Consider the following 8,766-nt stretch of genomic DNA (forward strand, 5'->3'; position numbering starts at 1 on the left):
CAGCCTCCACCCTCGGACCTGCTCCCAGTGACCACACAGCCTCCACCCTCGGACCTGCTCCCAGTGACCACCCAGACCATCTCCCTCTGACCTGTTCCTTAGCAGCTTCCCAGGCCACTACTCTCTGACCCACTCCCCACTCCCAAAGTCCCCAAGTCCAGTCCAGAAATCTCTCTTTCCTGTGTCTGTGGCCCAGCTCCTATCCGAGATGCCTGTGTGCCCATAGCTGGAAGCCCTGAGGGGACTGGCAGCTGGGCCTCCCTGGGCTCCAATCTGTCTGCAGATGGAGGCTCACAGAGACTAAAGGACTTGCTTTAGGTGACAGTATTGGTGAATTCAAACTCAGGTCCATCAGGTGCCAGAGTCTGAGCTGCCTCCATGTTCCTGAGTCCCCTTCTTCTAGGTGCTCCCAGGGCCTAACCCTGATGCTCCTTCCCCTGAGTGGCCCACCAAGCAGCAGTGTAGCAGTTGGGCTGGCCTCCAGGAACAGGGATAGGAGCAGAAGCCTGCTGTGTCTGGAACACAGACCCCCATTCCTGACTCCGGCAGCCTCTTAGAGCCTCAGTTTTTCTCTCTATAAAGCTCAGCCCTCCTCCAGCCTGCTTCAGCAGGCTCTTGTTAAGAAGCAAATGATGGGCTGCCGGGCGCCGTGTCTCATGCCTGTAATCCCAGCACTTTGGGAGGCCGAGGCGAGTGGATTATCTGAGGTCAGGAGTTGGAGACCAGCCTGGCCAACATGGTGAAACCCCATCTCTACTAAAAACACAAAAATCAGCCAGGCGTGATGGCGCACACCTGTAGCCCCAGCTACTCGGGAGGCTGAGACAGAAGAATCGCTTGAACCCAGGAGGCGGAGGTTGCAGTGAGCCACAATTGTGCCACTGCACTCCAGCCTCGGTGACAGCAAGGCTCCATCTCAAAAAAAAAAAAAAAAATAGAAGCAACGTGTTGTAGATGGGGAGGCACTCTGGTGGATGGCTGAGCATGCACTGGTCCAGCTGTGTCATCCCCAGGGGCTGCTACCCCAGTCCATTCTCTGTCATCACCATCACCACCACCATCATTATCATTATCACCACCTCTACCATCACCACCATCACCAACACCATCTCCATCCTCACCGCCACCGCCATCATCACCACCACCATTATCATTATCACTACCTCCACCATCACCACCACCATCATCACTACCACCACCACCACCACCACCTCCACCATCACCACCAGCACCATCACCAACACCAACACTAGCATCATCACCATCACCATCATCAATATCACCACCATTGTCCTCACCACCATGATCATCATCACCACCACCTCCACCATTACCACCACCGCCACCATCACCATCATCACCATCACCATTACCATCACCAACACCATCACCACCACCAACACCATCATCACCACCATCACCATCATCACCACCATCATCAACACCATCACCATCATCACCACTATCATCACCATGACCCCACTGAGCAATGGCCAACAGGCTCTCTATGCATCATCTGTGTCCATTTTTACAACTCCATGGGATACAGATCATTCTCATTCTTACTTCATGGAGAAGGAGACAGGGGAACAGGGAAGTACAACCATGACCCTAGTCAGCCAGCTGGTGCCAGGCAGAGTTAGTGTCCCAGCTTAGGTCTGCTTACTCCCAAGCCCAAGCACTGAACCATTCCAGGCACCAACCTGGGATGGGAATGGTGCCCTGGAACCAGGCCTCCCCAAGCTGAGTAATCAGACAGTGGCAATACAGCTGCTGGTCCAGCCAAGATGTCCAAGTCTTCCCAAGCAGTGGGGAAAGTTGCCTCCCAGAATCTTCCAGCCAGCACTCCAGAACCCTGGGAGTGCAGTGTCAGAATGTCCTGTGTCTCCAGAGCTCAGAGCCCTGGTGGAGGAAGACCTGAGGCCTGGCCTGGTCGCCCCAGACCCCGTGTGTGTGTGTGCATGTGTATGTATGTGTGTGTACATGTGTGTTTTCATACAGGGAGGCAACTTGTTTATCCCTTTGTCAACAACCACACACCAGCTAATATCACTAGTAGAAGAACAAGCAACAAATTTGTTCAGGAAATACTAGAATCCAGGAATTTCAGACTATCTTAGAATCACCCAGAACTTCGGAGGCCCAAAATATTAACTACAATCATCCTGAATCTATAGTGTGGGTTTCAAAGCACGGGCAGTGGAAGCTGAGACCTGTATTCGAGTCCTGACAACAATCCACCTTAGCACACAACTTAGCCTGGCAGGTGCCCACAGCTACTCTGTCTATAAAATGAGGAGACGACCACACCGTGGCAGGGCTGCTGTGCAGACAAGCTGGGGTAGCCCCACCGGGCACTAGGCAGGTGCACAGTGAGACGTGAGACTCCTGACAGTTTCCCATCCTTTTTAGTATCCTCAGCCATGGAGTTCCAGACTCCTGAACCCCAGGGGTCCCAGAAACGATGTCTGGTTTTAGACTCTCGTTGTCTCCAGATCTTCAAACAGAGAATCTCTGAAAAGAATGAGAGCGGGAGGTGACCTAATCCATCACCATACACACTCACAAGCACAAAAATCACACACATTCACACACCCACAATCACAGGCTCCATACCACACTCACACACAGACACACAATCATACACATACACACATAACACACACTTGCAGACGCAACCTCACACACAGACATATGCACACACACAACACACACATAGACACACACAGACACAATCACACACGGCACATAGGTACATCAGCATGCATTCATACAGACACACAGACACACAATCACACACACACACAATTACATACACATACATAACACACAAACACAATCACACACATGCAGACATACACACATAACACACACTCACACAGACACACAATCACACACGGCACATGGGTACACCAGCATGCACTCAGACACACACACACACACAATTACACACACAGACATACACACACAATTACACACACCAACATACACACATAACACACAACATACACAGACACACAATCACACACGACACATGGGTACACCAGCATGCACTCACACAGACACACAGACACACAATCACACACAATTACACACACACACACAACACACAGATACAATCACACACACAGACATTCACACACAACACACATTCACATGGACACACAACCACCCACGGCACATAGATACACCAGTACCCATTCACACAGAAACACACACACACAATCACACACAGATATACACATGTAACACACACTCACACAGACATATAACCACACACGGTACATAGATACACCAGCACTCACTCATGCACACACTCACATACACACAATCACACACGCAGACATACACACTCACTCACAGACACATACACATACACACACAATCAGACACATACATATGCACACAGTCACACAGATACACTCACATAACATACACTCACACTGACACACACAGACATGCATGCACACAAAGATACACAGGCACACACGATCACATACATAACAATTAGACATATACTCACAAACATACATACACACAATCACACACACTCACACATAAACACACAAAACACCCATTTACAGGCACACTCATAACACACAGACACACTTCCATACAATCACACACCCAGACACATAGATATGCACACAATCACACAGATCACATACACTCACACACATACTGACACATATGCACACACAGAATACACAAATACACACAATCACACACACATAGACACAACAGCCACTCACACATACAAACCAATGCAGAGCCTGCATCTGGTGATCCACAGAAAAGCCTTTGTGAGACTGCAGGAAGCCTGCCTTCCAGAATCTTCCAGCCAGAGTCCCAGAGCCCCTGGAACCCTCTATCTGCTCCCTCTTCCACATGACAGCCCTGCAGACGCATGACGACAGCCCGCCCACCCCTGAGCCTCATCTGCCCCAGGCCTCTTGTCACCAGCTCCCTCAACCATTCCTTGGGTGACAATTTCCACATCGTATGCCTCCCTGGGGCCCCTCCCCAGTCACACTCAAGTCTGTGCCCTTTCCTCTGCATGGGCAGGACCGGATTTGCACCAAGCCACCCAGAGCACAGCAGATAGGTTACATGCCTGATTCTGGCCTTTCTTGATGCAGACTGGGAGCATCAGGACCCAGCTGGCAACCTAGTCCTACGGCAGCACCTGTGGGGCATGTGGTCCACTGATCCCCTCAGATCTTCTTCAGAGAAGCTGAGCCAAGCCAGAGCTCCTCAGCCTAAAGAGGAAAGGCTGAAGTGCGGCCCCCGCGATTGCATGACCTGTCACAAAACTTGCTCTGGTCTGGTCAGCTGAGCCTGCCCACATCTTCCAGTCATTCATCTCAGACCTGTCACAAAAATAAACAGCTAGCCCTCCCAGCTCTGCAGCCTATTGAGTGGGTTCAGTCAGCAACCCCTCCCGTGATGGCCAACGAGAATCAAAGCCGACATTATCTGTGAGTACTTACTATATGCCAGGCACAGAGTAAGCTTTTGAGAAGGGCTTTTGCTCTCTCCACCTGATAGGTGAGGAAACTGAGGCACTGGAAGGTTAAAGGATCTTCCCAAGGTCAAGAACTACTTAGTAAAAGAGCTGGGGTTTGGATCTGGGCAGTCCAGCTCCAGGTCACCAGTTAAAGGGTTATCCAGGCCAGACTGTGGACAGGAGGTTGCAGCCCACCCGCGCCCCCACCCCCTGCACCTGCCCACGTGTCTATCACCAGGCATTGCCATTTGTTTGTTTTCAGCCAGCTCTCGGCCCTAGGACAAGTGTGGCAAGCGGGACTGTGTCAGAACCTCCATCAGTGTGTTTGAACATCTCCCAGCAGGCGCTTCTGCTGATCAGTTTTTACTCACGCTGCAGTAATTAGGGCCTTAGGTCTTACTTCAGCTAGCAAATCAGGGTGAACTTGGCCCCTGATGGGAGGGAGGAGTGTCCAGCAGGAAGAGCACTGGATCAGGAGTCCCAGGACTCAAGGACCAGCTCTGCCCTCCCCACATCACATGGTCTCCCCAAGCTTCATTTCCTTTTGTATAAAATGCAGAAGACGATGCCTTTGCTGCCTTGAAAACCAGACAGCAAATGGGGAAAAACATTTGGAAAGCAACTTCATGAAAGAAAAGACAGCTTCGTTGTATGAGGCCCCATGCTAGGTGCTGCAGAAACACGTCTGAGCCTCACAAAAATCCTTTCAGCTGGAAGGTATTATCCCAGTTTTATAAGAAGCGGATGCTCCTGTGATGCTAGGTGACCTGATCCTCCTGCCATGGTTGTGGACTTGCTCATCTCTACCCCAGCTGGGACAGAGCTTAGGCCCCTCCCAAAAGGGGCCTAAGACCTTAGAATGACGGAGGGCTGGATGCAGTCCCCGCTGCTCAACAGGGCAGGTCAGGCAGCAAGACCCTAATGCTCCTCTCTACATGCACCATTAGCCAGACCACTCCGGCCAGAGACCAGGAGAAGGGGGCAGTAGGTAGAGGCAGAGCCTCAGAGATGAAGGGAGAAGTTCTGGGAGGCAGGGCCAGGTCTGCACTGAACCTGGCCCTAAAGAGCCCACGGCCTCCACAGAACCTCCACCCTCAAGACACCACGTCCTTCTCGTCCTCTCCTGCTCAAGGAGCCCCAAAAGCACCCAACTCTTTTGCAGAGGTGTCCAAACATGCCATGCTAAATCCTCTGTGATCTGCACCTCTTGTCTATCAATACGGTCTGGGTTCTCCAATCCCAGAGCATGAGTGGAAACCAGGACTTGTGGTCATGTCCCCACAAAGCACCTGGCAGGGGAGGCCCGGATCCTCTCACAGGCACAGCAGCTCCAAGAGGACAGGTTTTGTCTGTTCCCTTCCATTCACTGCTGTGTCCCCCAGTGACCAGAACAGGCCTTAGAACACAGTACGTGAAGAATAAATATTAGAGAGAAAAGGAAGTCAGAAAATCCAATTTGTTTTCTTCCCTCTATAGACTGGCAGCCATGGTGGGGGGAGAGACTCAACCCACATCTTCCTGGATATCAGGATCCACAGACCCACGGACCCATGGATCCACCATCCACAGATTCAGACACATACACCCACAGATCCTTAGATCCCTGGACCCAGACCCACACAGTCACACTCCCAGAGATCCACAGACCACACACCCACAGTGTGCAGGGCATATACAGCTCCCTGGGCTCTCTGAGCCCCCAGGCCAGACCCGGGACTCTAGGGGCACAAGAGCAGACTGAAGGCATTAAGGCTGGGGCATGTCCTAGGAACATATGGGAAGAAAACATTCTGCGGCAAAGAACAGTAGGCAGGGAAGGGGTTGGAAAGGAGAAGTGGGGACAGGAGGACAGGCGAGGAAGAGGAGCAGGGGAAGAGCTGGCGACAGTGGAGAAGGGATGTAGGGGAGAGCGCCCTGCTCTCCCTGCAGCCCAGGGGGGTCTCTATAGACCCCCACACCCAGCCCAGCATCCCCTCTTTCCAGACAGTTTTTGACACCACAAGCTGGGGGGCTGAGGAATCAAAGAAGGCAGCTGCCGAAGTGGAGACAGCCACGGATCAAAGAGCCACACAGAAGCCTGTTTGGTTCCCTTGGAAAGCACTAGGAACTGCGGGGTGGCAGGAGCCCTGCCAGCGTGGGGGAGGGACAGAGTGGTGCCCAGAAACAGACTGGCCTGAGAGCCCCTTCCTTGGGGCTGAGGCCCAGGGCAGCCACAGTTGGGGTGTGGAGTGAAGGTGGCAGAGAGGGCCATGGAGGGGGGCATGATGAAGGAGACTGGGGGAGGGGAGTCGGAGGTGGTGATCCCCATGGGCTGAGGGTGGAGAACTGGGTCCAGAACCACAGAGAGGCTGCGGTCCCCAAAACTGCTCCCCGTTTGGCTATGGGCTCAGCAGGATGTCTGGAGCAGAGAGAGGGTGAGAGAGGAGGGGGTTCTCACAGCACCCTCCACCCCTACCTGACCACTCAAGGTCAAGGGGAGGCCGCAGGGACCCGAGGACTGCCTGGCGCCCCCTGGTGGGCCTGGAAGATGCCCTCTCAGCCCTAGCTTTCTCAGGAAGGCTTGGAATGGGGGCGAGGGGAAGGGCATGCAGGGTAAGGAGGAAGAAATGGGGAAGAAGTGGGCAGAGAACTTTGGTCAAAGGAAGGGGAAGGGGCCTCCGGCCAGCCCTGCAGCCCTTTCCCCAAGCCTCCTATCGTGAGCCCTGGGGCAGGCACAGCAGCTCTGCACAGCTAGGAAGAGAGCATGGAGGCCACGGTGTGGTGCCCAGGCCCTCTGGCGTTGTGGGCAGGTTCGTGGGTTTGGTGCCAGGCCAGTTCAACAGCCTCCAGGCACACTCTTTCCTTTTCCTCTTCCTCCCCCTGCTGCAGCCCCAGACCTGGTCCCTGCTCAGTGTCACCCTGTCCTGTCCTGACCTGTCATCCACTGGTGTCCCCTCCCTCTGTCTCTGCATTGACGGTGGAGGCGGGAAGGGAACTGGGAGGTCTCTAGACTCCCAGCCCAGTCCTGGATCCTGAAGCCTGAACAGAAAGTTTGTCCTGAAGGGTGGACAAGAGTTCCGGAAGTGAGTCCTTAGGGCTAAGAGAAGCCACAGATCCAAGAGGTGACCAGGTGCCAGCAGGGCCTGAGGACGGGGCGCAGGAAGGTAGGCCCACACCCCGGGCCAAACCCTTGCCCTGGGCTGGGCCACAGACCCACACCTCTGTTCACACAGCATCCTAGCCCCGAGGCGGTGCCAGCCTCTGCGGGGTGAATCCTCCAGGGGGCCAGAGACAGAGGACGAACTGGCCACTGCCTGGGCCAATCTGAGTGCTCCAACCAAGACTCTCCTCACATGGTGATCAGACCCCAGCACACCACACAAGCCAGACACGCAGGCCCACTCCAGCGCTCGCTCATTCTCTGTCTCTCTCTCTCTCTCTCTCACACACACACACACACACACCTGGACCCAGGACACAGACCCTCAGGACGAGAATATAGCGCAGAGGTCTTCTCAGACCCCAATCTCATCCTCAGATCAGGACCCCCCAGGGCTCTGACAGGGAAGAAAGACGCTAGCAGAGGGGCTGACTGAGGCCTCAGCCTGGGCCCCACCACAGCCCCCTCCCCCAGGCACCATGACTTCCCCCAAAAGAGGCCTCCCCATCACTGCCAAGCCCCCTAGTCCCTGTCTCTTATACACATCTAGATGTGTATAAGAGACAGTCCTTATACTGACACCAAATGTCTTCGGGGAAAGCTGCAGGCGCGGGACGCTGGAGGGGGGAGGCGTGGAGGCGACAGACAGACTGACGGCGGTGGCTGGTGAGCTCCCTGCCCCTCCCCAGGGGGAAGGAAGCCCCCAGCCCGCGGCCAGCTCCTTAAAATTAAGGGTCGTGCCTGGGGGAGGGTCCTGACCCCTCAGCATGGGGGCTGCGTCAGGAGTAAGAAGGTGGGGGGGTGGCAATACTGACCACCCCCGTGTCCCAGGTGACTGCTCTGCCGCATTCCACCCTGGCTTCCCACTGAGATCCAGGTCGGGGGTGTTTACCCCACTGTTCCGGCAAGGGGTCACCCACCTAAGGCCCCAGCTCTTAAACGGTAGAGCTGAGCTAGAACCCAGCTCTAGAGGTCGCTCCACCTCCCGGACTGCCTCCCCACTTCTCATTCACACCCCTGCTTCTTCCCACCCTCCTAGGCTTGGCTGAAAGGCCACCTCCTTCAGGAAGGCTTCCCAGAGGGCCCCCAGGTGGAACAGATGCACCTCCTCCAGGAAGGC

The sequence above is a fragment of the Mandrillus leucophaeus genome, unplaced genomic scaffold (assembly GCF_000951045.1).
Source record: "Mandrillus leucophaeus isolate KB7577 unplaced genomic scaffold, Mleu.le_1.0 Scaffold2, whole genome shotgun sequence".
Lineage (NCBI taxonomy): Eukaryota > Metazoa > Chordata > Mammalia > Primates > Cercopithecidae > Mandrillus > Mandrillus leucophaeus.